General features: G+C 33.8%; 6 non-coding genes across 6 annotated transcripts; all 6 read left to right on the top strand.

Annotated features, from left to right (window-relative positions):
- The first annotated feature begins 1485 nt into the window (after positions 1-1485).
- TRNAE-CUC (transfer RNA glutamic acid (anticodon CUC)) lies at positions 1486-1558 on the top strand. Its single transcript has one exon. It is a non-coding gene; the product is annotated as a tRNA-Glu (tRNA).
- Positions 1559-3103: 1545 nt separating this feature from the next.
- On the top strand, positions 3104-3176 carry TRNAE-CUC (transfer RNA glutamic acid (anticodon CUC)). Its single transcript has one exon. It is a non-coding gene; the product is annotated as a tRNA-Glu (tRNA).
- Positions 3177-4721: 1545 nt separating this feature from the next.
- On the top strand, positions 4722-4794 carry TRNAE-CUC (transfer RNA glutamic acid (anticodon CUC)). The gene has a single exon. It is a non-coding gene; the product is annotated as a tRNA-Glu (tRNA).
- Positions 4795-6339: 1545 nt separating this feature from the next.
- TRNAE-CUC (transfer RNA glutamic acid (anticodon CUC)) lies at positions 6340-6412 on the top strand. Its single transcript has one exon. It is a non-coding gene; the product is annotated as a tRNA-Glu (tRNA).
- A 1545-nt stretch (positions 6413-7957) lies between these two features.
- TRNAE-CUC (transfer RNA glutamic acid (anticodon CUC)) lies at positions 7958-8030 on the top strand. The gene has a single exon. It is a non-coding gene; the product is annotated as a tRNA-Glu (tRNA).
- Positions 8031-11193: 3163 nt separating this feature from the next.
- On the top strand, positions 11194-11266 carry TRNAE-CUC (transfer RNA glutamic acid (anticodon CUC)). The gene has a single exon. It is a non-coding gene; the product is annotated as a tRNA-Glu (tRNA).
- Positions 11267-12364: the final 1098 nt, after the last annotated feature.

Below are 12364 nucleotides of genomic sequence, written 5' to 3' on the forward strand. Positions count from 1 at the left end.
AAAACTCAAGACCTAAAGTAGATGTTACGATAATGTACAATTAACAAAATAGTCAATATTATGTTTGAAGGATTCATGACGAACATTACTTTGATTTTTCTCTCCTAACATCAATTTCTAAACTTAATCCCATTATTCGATTAATGGTAGAGGTTTCAAATGAAATTGGACAAAACCTTATGTTGTTCGGGACAACAAGAAGCAGTATCTTTGGTTGTGGTTATTCGTCAACATTGGTACGACAAATTGGTACACCAACAATTATAGTTTGGATAACTGGATACAATTTCAAAAAATACGCATAGATTGCAGAATAATGGTCAAATGTCGATGAGCATTGCACCATGTTTCTTTATTTGTAACAAAGGGCTAGAATGGTACATTAACTATTTCATTTACTAAATGAATTCCATTGTAATCAAGTTGCCTCGGATCCTTGCTTTCTACCTGAGACGCCCGGGTACAAGTAGATCTATCATATATCATGAGTTAATGTGGCATCGATAAAAACCCTTGACATTACTAAATGTTAAAAATGAAAGTGTGTTAGAATAATCCTCAGTTTTTTGTTGATGCTTGCAAACTTAATCCCATTATTCAATTAATAGGAGAGGTTTCAAATGAAATTTGACAAAACATTAGGTTGTTCGGGACAAGAAGAAACAATATATTTAGTCGTGGTTATTTGTCAGCATGGTTACGACAAATTAGTACACCGACAATTATAGTTTGGATAACTTCATAGAGTTTCCCGAAATACGCATAGATTGTAGAATAATGGTGAACTCTCGATCAACATTGCGTCATAGTTCTTTATTTGAAGCAAAGCACTAGAATATTATATTAACTAATTCATGTACTGAATCAATTCTATTGTAGTCTAGTTGGTTCGGATCCTTGTTTTTTACACGAGACTCCGGGGTACAACAATAGCCATTGGAAAAACTAGATACATCATAGATCATTATGTAATGTCACATCGATAAAACCCCTTGAAATGATTAAATGTTAAAAACGAGAGTGTGTGAGAGCAATCCTCAATTTCTTGTTGATGCTTGCGCAATATGTAAATACTATTTACTACTAATCTATGATTGCAATATATCTATACACAAGATAGGAGCCATTGTAATCTAGTTGGTTAGGGACAACATTATGTTGTTCGGGACAACAAGAAGCAGTATATTTGGTTTTGGTTAATCGTCAACATTGGTACGACAAATTACTACACCAACAATTATAGTTTGGATATCACAATACAATTTCAAGCAATACGCATAGATCGCAGACTATTGGTCAAATGTCGATGAGCATTGCACCATGTTTCTATATTTGAAGTAAACCACTAGAATATTACATTAACTAAATCATTTACTAAATGAATTCCATTGTAGTCTTGTTGGTTCGGATCCTTCTTTAAGCAATATATAAATATTATTTATTACGAATCAATGATTGTTACGATAAAAAGCGCACAACATGTGATCCATTGTAGTCTAGTTGGTTAGGATACTCGGCTCTCACCCGAGAGACCCGGGTTCAACTCCCGGCAATGGAAACGACAATATCATATATTAAATTTCGGACGCATATCGTGTGTTAACTGTTTGACGACTCAAAAACTCAAGACCTAAAGTAGATGTTACGATAATGTACAATTAACAAAATAGTCAATATTATGTTTGAAGGATTCATGACGAACATTACTTTGATTTTTCTCTCCTAACATCAATTTCTAAACTTAATCCCATTATTCGATTAATGGTAGAGGTTTCAAATGAAATTGGACAAAACCTTATGTTGTTCGGGACAACAAGAAGCAGTATCTTTGGTTGTGGTTATTCGTCAACATTGGTACGACAAATTGGTACACCAACAATTATAGTTTGGATAACTGGATACAATTTCAAAAAATACGCATAGATTGCAGAATAATGGTCAAATGTCGATGAGCATTGCACCATGTTTCTTTATTTGTAACAAAGGGCTAGAATGGTACATTAACTATTTCATTTACTAAATGAATTCCATTGTAATCAAGTTGCCTCGGATCCTTGCTTTCTACCTGAGACGCCCGGGTACAAGTAGATCTATCATATATCATGAGTTAATGTGGCATCGATAAAAACCCTTGACATTACTAAATGTTAAAAATGAAAGTGTGTTAGAATAATCCTCAGTTTTTTGTTGATGCTTGCAAACTTAATCCCATTATTCAATTAATAGGAGAGGTTTCAAATGAAATTTGACAAAACATTAGGTTGTTCGGGACAAGAAGAAACAATATATTTAGTCGTGGTTATTTGTCAGCATGGTTACGACAAATTAGTACACCGACAATTATAGTTTGGATAACTTCATAGAGTTTCCCGAAATACGCATAGATTGTAGAATAATGGTGAACTCTCGATCAACATTGCGTCATAGTTCTTTATTTGAAGCAAAGCACTAGAATATTATATTAACTAATTCATGTACTGAATCAATTCTATTGTAGTCTAGTTGGTTCGGATCCTTGTTTTTTACACGAGACTCCGGGGTACAACAATAGCCATTGGAAAAACTAGATACATCATAGATCATTATGTAATGTCACATCGATAAAACCCCTTGAAATGATTAAATGTTAAAAACGAGAGTGTGTGAGAGCAATCCTCAATTTCTTGTTGATGCTTGCGCAATATGTAAATACTATTTACTACTAATCTATGATTGCAATATATCTATACACAAGATAGGAGCCATTGTAATCTAGTTGGTTAGGGACAACATTATGTTGTTCGGGACAACAAGAAGCAGTATATTTGGTTTTGGTTAATCGTCAACATTGGTACGACAAATTACTACACCAACAATTATAGTTTGGATATCACAATACAATTTCAAGCAATACGCATAGATCGCAGACTATTGGTCAAATGTCGATGAGCATTGCACCATGTTTCTATATTTGAAGTAAACCACTAGAATATTACATTAACTAAATCATTTACTAAATGAATTCCATTGTAGTCTTGTTGGTTCGGATCCTTCTTTAAGCAATATATAAATATTATTTATTACGAATCAATGATTGTTACGATAAAAAGCGCACAACATGTGATCCATTGTAGTCTAGTTGGTTAGGATACTCGGCTCTCACCCGAGAGACCCGGGTTCAACTCCCGGCAATGGAAACGACAATATCATATATTAAATTTCGGACGCATATCATGTGTTAACTGTTTGACGACTCAAAAACTCAAGACCTAAAGTAGATGTTACGATAATGTACAATTAACAAAATAGTCAATATTATGTTTGAAGGATTCATGACGAACATTACTTTGATTTTTCTCTCCTAACATCAATTTCTAAACTTAATCCCATTATTCGATTAATGGTAGAGGTTTCAAATGAAATTGGACAAAACCTTATGTTGTTCGGGACAACAAGAAGCAGTATCTTTGGTTGTGGTTATTCGTCAACATTGGTACGACAAATTGGTACACCAACAATTATAGTTTGGATAACTGGATACAATTTCAAAAAATACGCATAGATTGCAGAATAATGGTCAAATGTCGATGAGCATTGCACCATGTTTCTTTATTTGTAACAAAGGGCTAGAATGGTACATTAACTATTTCATTTACTAAATGAATTCCATTGTAATCAAGTTGCCTCGGATCCTTGCTTTCTACCTGAGACGCCCGGGTACAAGTAGATCTATCATATATCATGAGTTAATGTGGCATCGATAAAAACCCTTGACATTACTAAATGTTAAAAATGAAAGTGTGTTAGAATAATCCTCAGTTTTTTGTTGATGCTTGCAAACTTAATCCCATTATTCAATTAATAGGAGAGGTTTCAAATGAAATTTGACAAAACATTAGGTTGTTCGGGACAAGAAGAAACAATATATTTAGTCGTGGTTATTTGTCAGCATGGTTACGACAAATTAGTACACCGACAATTATAGTTTGGATAACTTCATAGAGTTTCCCGAAATACGCATAGATTGTAGAATAATGGTGAACTCTCGATCAACATTGCGTCATAGTTCTTTATTTGAAGCAAAGCACTAGAATATTATATTAACTAATTCATGTACTGAATCAATTCTATTGTAGTCTAGTTGGTTCGGATCCTTGTTTTTTACACGAGACTCCGGGGTACAACAATAGCCATTGGAAAAACTAGATACATCATAGATCATTATGTAATGTCACATCGATAAAACCCCTTGAAATGATTAAATGTTAAAAACGAGAGTGTGTGAGAGCAATCCTCAATTTCTTGTTGATGCTTGCGCAATATGTAAATACTATTTATTACTAATCTATGATTGCAATATATCTATACACAAGATAGGAGCCATTGTAATCTAGTTGGTTAGGGACAACATTATGTTGTTCGGGACAACAAGAAGCAGTATATTTGGTTTTGGTTAATCGTCAACATTGGTACGACAAATTACTACACCAACAATTATAGTTTGGATATCACAATACAATTTCAAGCAATACGCATAGATCGCAGACTATTGGTCAAATGTCGATGAGCATTGCACCATGTTTCTATATTTGAAGTAAACCACTAGAATATTACATTAACTAAATCATTTACTAAATGAATTCCATTGTAGTCTTGTTGGTTCGGATCCTTGTTTAAGCAATATATAAATATTATTTATTACGAATCAATGATTGTTACGATAAAAAGCGCACAACATGTGATCCATTGTAGTCTAGTTGGTTAGGATACTCGGCTCTCACCCGAGAGACCCGGGTTCAACTCCCGGCAATGGAAACGACAATATCATATATTAAATTTCGGACGCATATCATGTGTTAACTGTTTGACGACTCAAAAACTCAAGACCTAAAGTAGATGTTACGATAATGTACAATTAACAAAATAGTCAATATTATGTTTGAAGGATTCATGACGAACATTACTTTGATTTTTCTCTCCTAACATCAATTTCTAAACTTAATCCCATTATTCGATTAATGGTAGAGGTTTCAAATGAAATTGGACAAAACCTTATGTTGTTCGGGACAACAAGAAGCAGTATCTTTGGTTGTGGTTATTCGTCAACATTGGTACGACAAATTGGTACACCAACAATTATAGTTTGGATAACTGGATACAATTTCAAAAAATACGCATAGATTGCAGAATAATGGTCAAATGTCGATGAGCATTGCACCATGTTTCTTTATTTGTAACAAAGGGCTAGAATGGTACATTAACTATTTCATTTACTAAATGAATTCCATTGTAATCAAGTTGCCTCGGATCCTTGCTTTCTACCTGAGACGCCCGGGTACAAGTAGATCTATCATATATCATGAGTTAATGTGGCATCGATAAAAACCCTTGACATTACTAAATGTTAAAAATGAAAGTGTGTTAGAATAATCCTCAGTTTTTTGTTGATGCTTGCAAACTTAATCCCATTATTCAATTAATAGGAGAGGTTTCAAATGAAATTTGACAAAACATTAGGTTGTTCGGGACAAGAAGAAACAATATATTTAGTCGTGGTTATTTGTCAGCATGGTTACGACAAATTAGTACACCGACAATTATAGTTTGGATAACTTCATAGAGTTTCCCGAAATACGCATAGATTGTAGAATAATGGTGAACTCTCGATCAACATTGCGTCATAGTTCTTTATTTGAAGCAAAGCACTAGAATATTATATTAACTAATTCATGTACTGAATCAATTCTATTGTAGTCTAGTTGGTTCGGATCCTTGTTTTTTACACGAGACTCCGGGGTACAACAATAGCCATTGGAAAAACTAGATACATCATAGATCATTATGTAATGTCACATCGATAAAACCCCTTGAAATGATTAAATGTTAAAAACGAGAGTGTGTGAGAGCAATCCTCAATTTCTTGTTGATGCTTGCGCAATATGTAAATACTATTTACTACTAATCTATGATTGCAATATATCTATACACAAGATAGGAGCCATTGTAATCTAGTTGGTTAGGGACAACATTATGTTGTTCGGGACAACAAGAAGCAGTATATTTGGTTTTGGTTAATCGTCAACATTGGTACGACAAATTACTACACCAACAATTATAGTTTGGATATCACAATACAATTTCAAGCAATACGCATAGATCGCAGACTATTGGTCAAATGTCGATGAGCATTGCACCATGTTTCTATATTTGAAGTAAACCACTAGAATATTACATTAACTAAATCATTTACTAAATGAATTCCATTGTAGTCTTGTTGGTTCGGATCCTTCTTTAAGCAATATATAAATATTATTTATTACGAATCAATGATTGTTACGATAAAAAGCGCACAACATGTGATCCATTGTAGTCTAGTTGGTTAGGATACTCGGCTCTCACCCGAGAGACCCGGGTTCAACTCCCGGCAATGGAAACGACAATATCATATATTAAATTTCGGACGCATATCGTGTGTTAACTGTTTGACGACTCAAAAACTCAAGACCTAAAGTAGATGTTACGATAATGTACAATTAACAAAATAGTCAATATTATGTTTGAAGGATTCATGACGAACATTACTTTGATTTTTCTCTCCTAACATCAATTTCTAAACTTAATCCCATTATTCGATTAATGGTAGAGGTTTCAAATGAAATTGGACAAAACCTTATGTTGTTCGGGACAACAAGAAGCAGTATCTTTGGTTGTGGTTATTCGTCAACATTGGTACGACAAATTGGTACACCAACAATTATAGTTTGGATAACTGGATACAATTTCAAAAAATACGCATAGATTGCAGAATAATGGTCAAATGTCGATGAGCATTGCACCATGTTTCTTTATTTGTAACAAAGGGCTAGAATGGTACATTAACTATTTCATTTACTAAATGAATTCCATTGTAATCAAGTTGCCTCGGATCCTTGCTTTCTACCTGTGACGCCCGGGTACAAGTAGATCTATCATATATCATGAGTTAATGTGGCATCGATAAAAGCCCTTGACATTACTAAATGTTAAAAATGAAAGTGTGTTAGAATAATCCTCAGTTTTTTGTTGATGCTTGCAAACTTAATCCCATTATTCAATTAATAGGAGAGGTTTCAAATGAAATTTGACAAAACATTAGGTTGTTCGGGACAAGAAGAAACAATATATTTAGTCGTGGTTATTTGTCAGCATGGTTACGACAAATTAGTACACCGACAATTATAGTTTGGATAACTTCATAGAGTTTCCCGAAATACGCATAGATTGTAGAATAATGGTGAACTCTCGATCAACATTGCGTCATAGTTCTTTATTTGAAGAAAAGCACTAGAATATTATATTAACTAATTCATGTACTGAATCAATTCTATTGTAGTCTAGTTGGTTCGGATCCTTGTTTTTTACACGAGACTCCGGGGTACAACAATAGCCATTGGAAAAACTAGATACATCATAGATCATTATGTAATGTCACATCGATAAAACCCCTTGAAATGATTAAATGTTAAAAACGAGAGTGTGTGAGAGCAATCCTCAGTTTCTTGTTGATGCTTGCGCAATATGTAAATACTATTTATTACTAATCTATGATTGCAATATATCTATACACAAGATAGGAGCCATTGTAATCTAGTTGGTTAGGGACAACATTATGTTGTTCGGGACAACAAGAAGCAGTATCTTTGGTTTTGGTTAATCGTCAACATTGGTACGACAAATTAGTACACCAACAATTATAGTTTGGATATCACAATACAATTTCAAGCAATACGCATAGATGGCAGACTATTGGTCAACTGTCGATGAGCATTGCACCATGTTTCTATATTTGAAGTAAACCACTAGAATATTACATTAACTAAATCATTTACTAAATGAATTCCATTGTAGTCTTGTTGGTTCGGATCCTTGTTTAAGCAATATATAAATATTATTTATTACGAATCAATGATTGTTACGATAAAAAGCGCACAACATGTGATCCATTGTAGTCTAGTTGGTTAGGATACTCGGCTCTCACCCGAGAGACCCGGGTTCAACTCCCGGCAATGGAAACGACAATATCATATATTAAATTTCGGACGCATATCATGTGTTAACTGTTTGACGACTCAAAAACTCAAGACCTAAAGTAGATGTTACGATAATGTACAATTAACAACATAGTCAATATTATGTTTGAAGGATTCATGACGAACATTACTTTGATTTTTCTCTCCTAACATCAATTTCTAAACTTAATCCCATTATTCGATTAATGGTAGAGGTTTCAAATGAAATTGGACAAAACCTTATGTTGTTCGGGACAACAAGAAGCAGTATCTTTGGTTGTGGTTATTCGTCAACATTGGTACGACAAATTGGTACACCAACAATTATAGTTTGGATAACTGGATACAATTTCAAAAAATACGCATAGATTGCAGAATAATGGTCAAATGTCGATGAGCATTGCACCATGTTTCTTTATTTGTAACAAAGGGCTAGAATGGTACATTAACTATTTCATTTACTAAATGAATTCCATTGTAATCAAGTTGCCTCGGATCCTTGCTTTCTACCTGAGACGCCCGGGTACAAGTAGATCTATCATATATCATGAGTTAATGTGGCATCGATAAAAGCCCTTGACATTACTAAATGTTAAAAATGAAAGTGTGTTAGAATAATCCTCAGTTTTTTGTTGATGCTTGCAAACTTAATCCCATTATTCAATTAATAGGAGAGGTTTCAAATGAAATTTGACAAAACATTAGGTTGTTCGGGACAAGAAGAAACAATATATTTAGTCGTGGTTATTTGTCAGCATGGTTACGACAAATTAGTACACCGACAATTATAGTTTGGATAACTTCATAGAGTTTCCCGAAATACGCATAGATTGTAGAATAATGGTGAACTCTCGATCAACATTGCGTCATAGTTCTTTATTTGAAGCAAAGCACTAGAATATTATATTAACTAATTCATGTACTGAATCAATTCTATTGTAGTCTAGTTGGTTCGGATCCTTGTTTTTTACACGAGACTCCGGGGTACAACAATAGCCATTGGAAAAACTAGATACATCATAGATCATTATGTAATGTCACATCGATAAAACCCCTTGAAATGATTAAATGTTAAAAACGAGAGTGTGTGAGAGCAATCCTCAATTTCTTGTTGATGCTTGCGCAATATGTAAATACTATTTATTACTAATCTATGATTGCAATATATCTATACACAAGATAGGAGCCATTGTAATCTAGTTGGTTAGGGACAACATTATGTTGTTCGGGACAACAAGAAGCAGTATCTTTGGTTTTGGTTAATCGTCAACATTGGTACGACAAATTAGTACACCAACAATTATAGTTTGGATATCACAATACAATTTCAAGCAATACGCATAGATGGCAGACTATTGGTCAACTGTCGATGAGCATTGCACCATGTTTCTATATTTGAAGTAAACCACTAGAATATTACATTAACTAAATCATTTACTAAATGAATTCCATTGTAGTCTTGTTGGTTCGGATCCTTGTTTAAGCAATATATAAATATTATTTATTACGAATCAATGATTGTTACGATAAAAAGCGCACAACATGTGATCCATTGTAGTCTAGTTGGTTAGGATACTCGGCTCTCACGCGAGAGACCCGGGTTCAACTCCCGGCAATGGAAACGACAATATCATATATTAAATTTCGGACGCATATCATGTGTTAACTGTTTGACGACTCAAAAACTCAAGACCTAAAGTAGATGTTACGATAATGTACAATTAACAACATAGTCAATATTATGTTTGAAGGATTCATGACGAACATTACTTTGATTTTTCTCTCCTAACATCAATTTCTAAACTTAATCCCATTATTCGATTAATGGTAGAGGTTTCAAATGAAATTGGACAAAACCTTATGTTGTTCGGGACAACAAGAAGCAGTATCTTTGGTTGTGGTTATTCGTCAACATTGGTACGACAAATTGGTACACCAACAATTATAGTTTGGATAACTGGATACAATTTCAAAAAATACGCATAGATTGCAGAATAATGGTCAAATGTCGATGAGCATTGCACCATGTTTCTTTATTTGTAACAAAGGGCTAGAATGGTACATTAACTATTTCATTTACTAAATGAATTCCATTGTAATCAAGTTGCCTCGGATCCTTGCTTTCTACCTGAGACGCCCGGGTACAAGTAGATCTATCATATATCATGAGTTAATGTGGCATCGATAAAAGCCCTTGACATTACTAAATGTTAAAAATGAAAGTGTGTTAGAATAATCCTCAGTTTTTTGTTGATGCTTGCAAACTTAATCCCATTATTCAATTAATAGGAGAGGTTTCAAATGAAATTTGACAAAACATTAGGTTGTTCGGGACAAGAAGAAACAATATATTTAGTCGTGGTTATTTGTCAGCATGGTTACGACAAATTAGTACACCGACAATTATAGTTTGGATAACTTCATAGAGTTTCCCGAAATACGCATAGATTGTAGAATAATGGTGAACTCTCGATCAACATTGCGTCATAGTTCTTTATTTGAAGCAAAGCACTAGAATATTATATTAACTAATTCATGTACTGAATCAATTCTATTGTAGTCTAGTTGGTTCGGATCCTTGTTTTTTACACGAGACTCCGGGGTACAACAATAGCCATTGGAAAAACTAGATACATCATAGATCATTATGTAATGTCACATCGATAAAACCCCTTGAAATGATTAAATGTTAAAAACGAGAGTGTGTGAGAGCAATCCTCAGTTTCTTGTTGATGCTTGCGCAATATGTAAATACTATTTATTACTAATCTATGATTGCAATATATCTATACACAAGATAGGAGCCATTGTAATCTAGTTGGTTAGGGACAACATTATGTTGTTCGGGACAACAAGAAGCAGTATATTTGGTTTTGGTTAATCGTCAACATTGGTACGACAAATTAGTACACCAACAATTATAGTTTGGATATCACAATACAATTTCAAGCAATACGCATAGATGGCAGACTATTGGTCAACTGTCGATGAGCATTGCACCATGTTTCTATATTTGAAGTAAACCACTAGAATATTACATTAACTAAATCATTTACTAAATGAATTCCATTGTAGTCTTGTTGGTTCGGATCCTTCTTTAAGCAATATATAAATATTATTTATTACGAATCAATGATTGTTACGATAAAAAGCGCACAACATGTGATCCATTGTAGTCTAGTTGGTTAGGATACTCGGCTCTCACCCGAGAGACCCGGGTTCAACTCCCGGCAATGGAAACGACAATATCATATATTAAATTTCGGACGCATATCATGTGTTAACTGTTTGACGACTCAAAAACTCAAGACCTAAAGTAGATGTTACGATAATGTACAATTAACAAAATAGTCAATATTATGTTTGAAGGATTCATGACGAACATTACTTTGATTTTTCTCTCCTAACATCAATTTCTAAACTTAATCCCATTATTCGATTAATGGTAGAGGTTTCAAATGAAATTGGACAAAACCTTATGTTGTTCGGGACAACAAGAAGCAGTATCTTTGGTTGTGGTTATTCGTCAACATTGGTACGACAAATTGGTACACCAACAATTATAGTTTGGATAACTGGATACAATTTCAAAAAATACGCATAGATTGCAGAATAATGGTCAAATGTCGATGAGCATTGCACCATGTTTCTTTATTTGTAACAAAGGGCTAGAATGGTACATTAACTATTTCATTTACTAAATGAATTCCATTGTAATCAAGTTGCCTCGGATCCTTGCTTTCTACCTGAGACGCCCGGGTACAAGTAGATCTATCATATATCATGAGTTAATGTGGCATCGATAAAAACCCTTGACATTACTAAATGTTAAAAATGAAAGTGTGTTAGAATAATCCTCAGTTTTTTGTTGATGCTTGCAAACTTAATCCCATTATTCAATTAATAGGAGAGGTTTCAAATGAAATTTGACAAAACATTAGGTTGTTCGGGACAAGAAGAAACAATATATTTAGTCGTGGTTATTTGTCAGCATGGTTACGACAAATTAGTACACCGACAATTATAGTTTGGATAACTTCATAGAGTTTCCCGAAATACGCATAGATTGTAGAATAATGGTGAACTCTCGATCAACATTGCGTCATAGTTCTTTATTTGAAGCAAAGCACTAGAATATTATATTAACTAATTCATGTACTGAATCAATTCTATTGTAGTCTAGTTGGTTCGGATCCTTGTTTTTTACACGAGACTCCGGGGTACAACAATAGCCATTGGAAAAACTAGATACATCATAGATCATTATGTAATGTCACATCGATAAAACCCCTTGAAATGATTAAATGTTAAAAACGAGAGTGTGTGAGAGCAATCCT

The sequence above is a fragment of the Azolla caroliniana genome, unplaced genomic scaffold (genome assembly GCF_043228905.1).
Source record: "Azolla caroliniana isolate FFs.n. ecotype wild unplaced genomic scaffold, voAzoCaro1.0.p SCAF_191, whole genome shotgun sequence".
Taxonomy (NCBI): domain Eukaryota; kingdom Viridiplantae; phylum Streptophyta; class Polypodiopsida; order Salviniales; family Salviniaceae; genus Azolla; species Azolla caroliniana.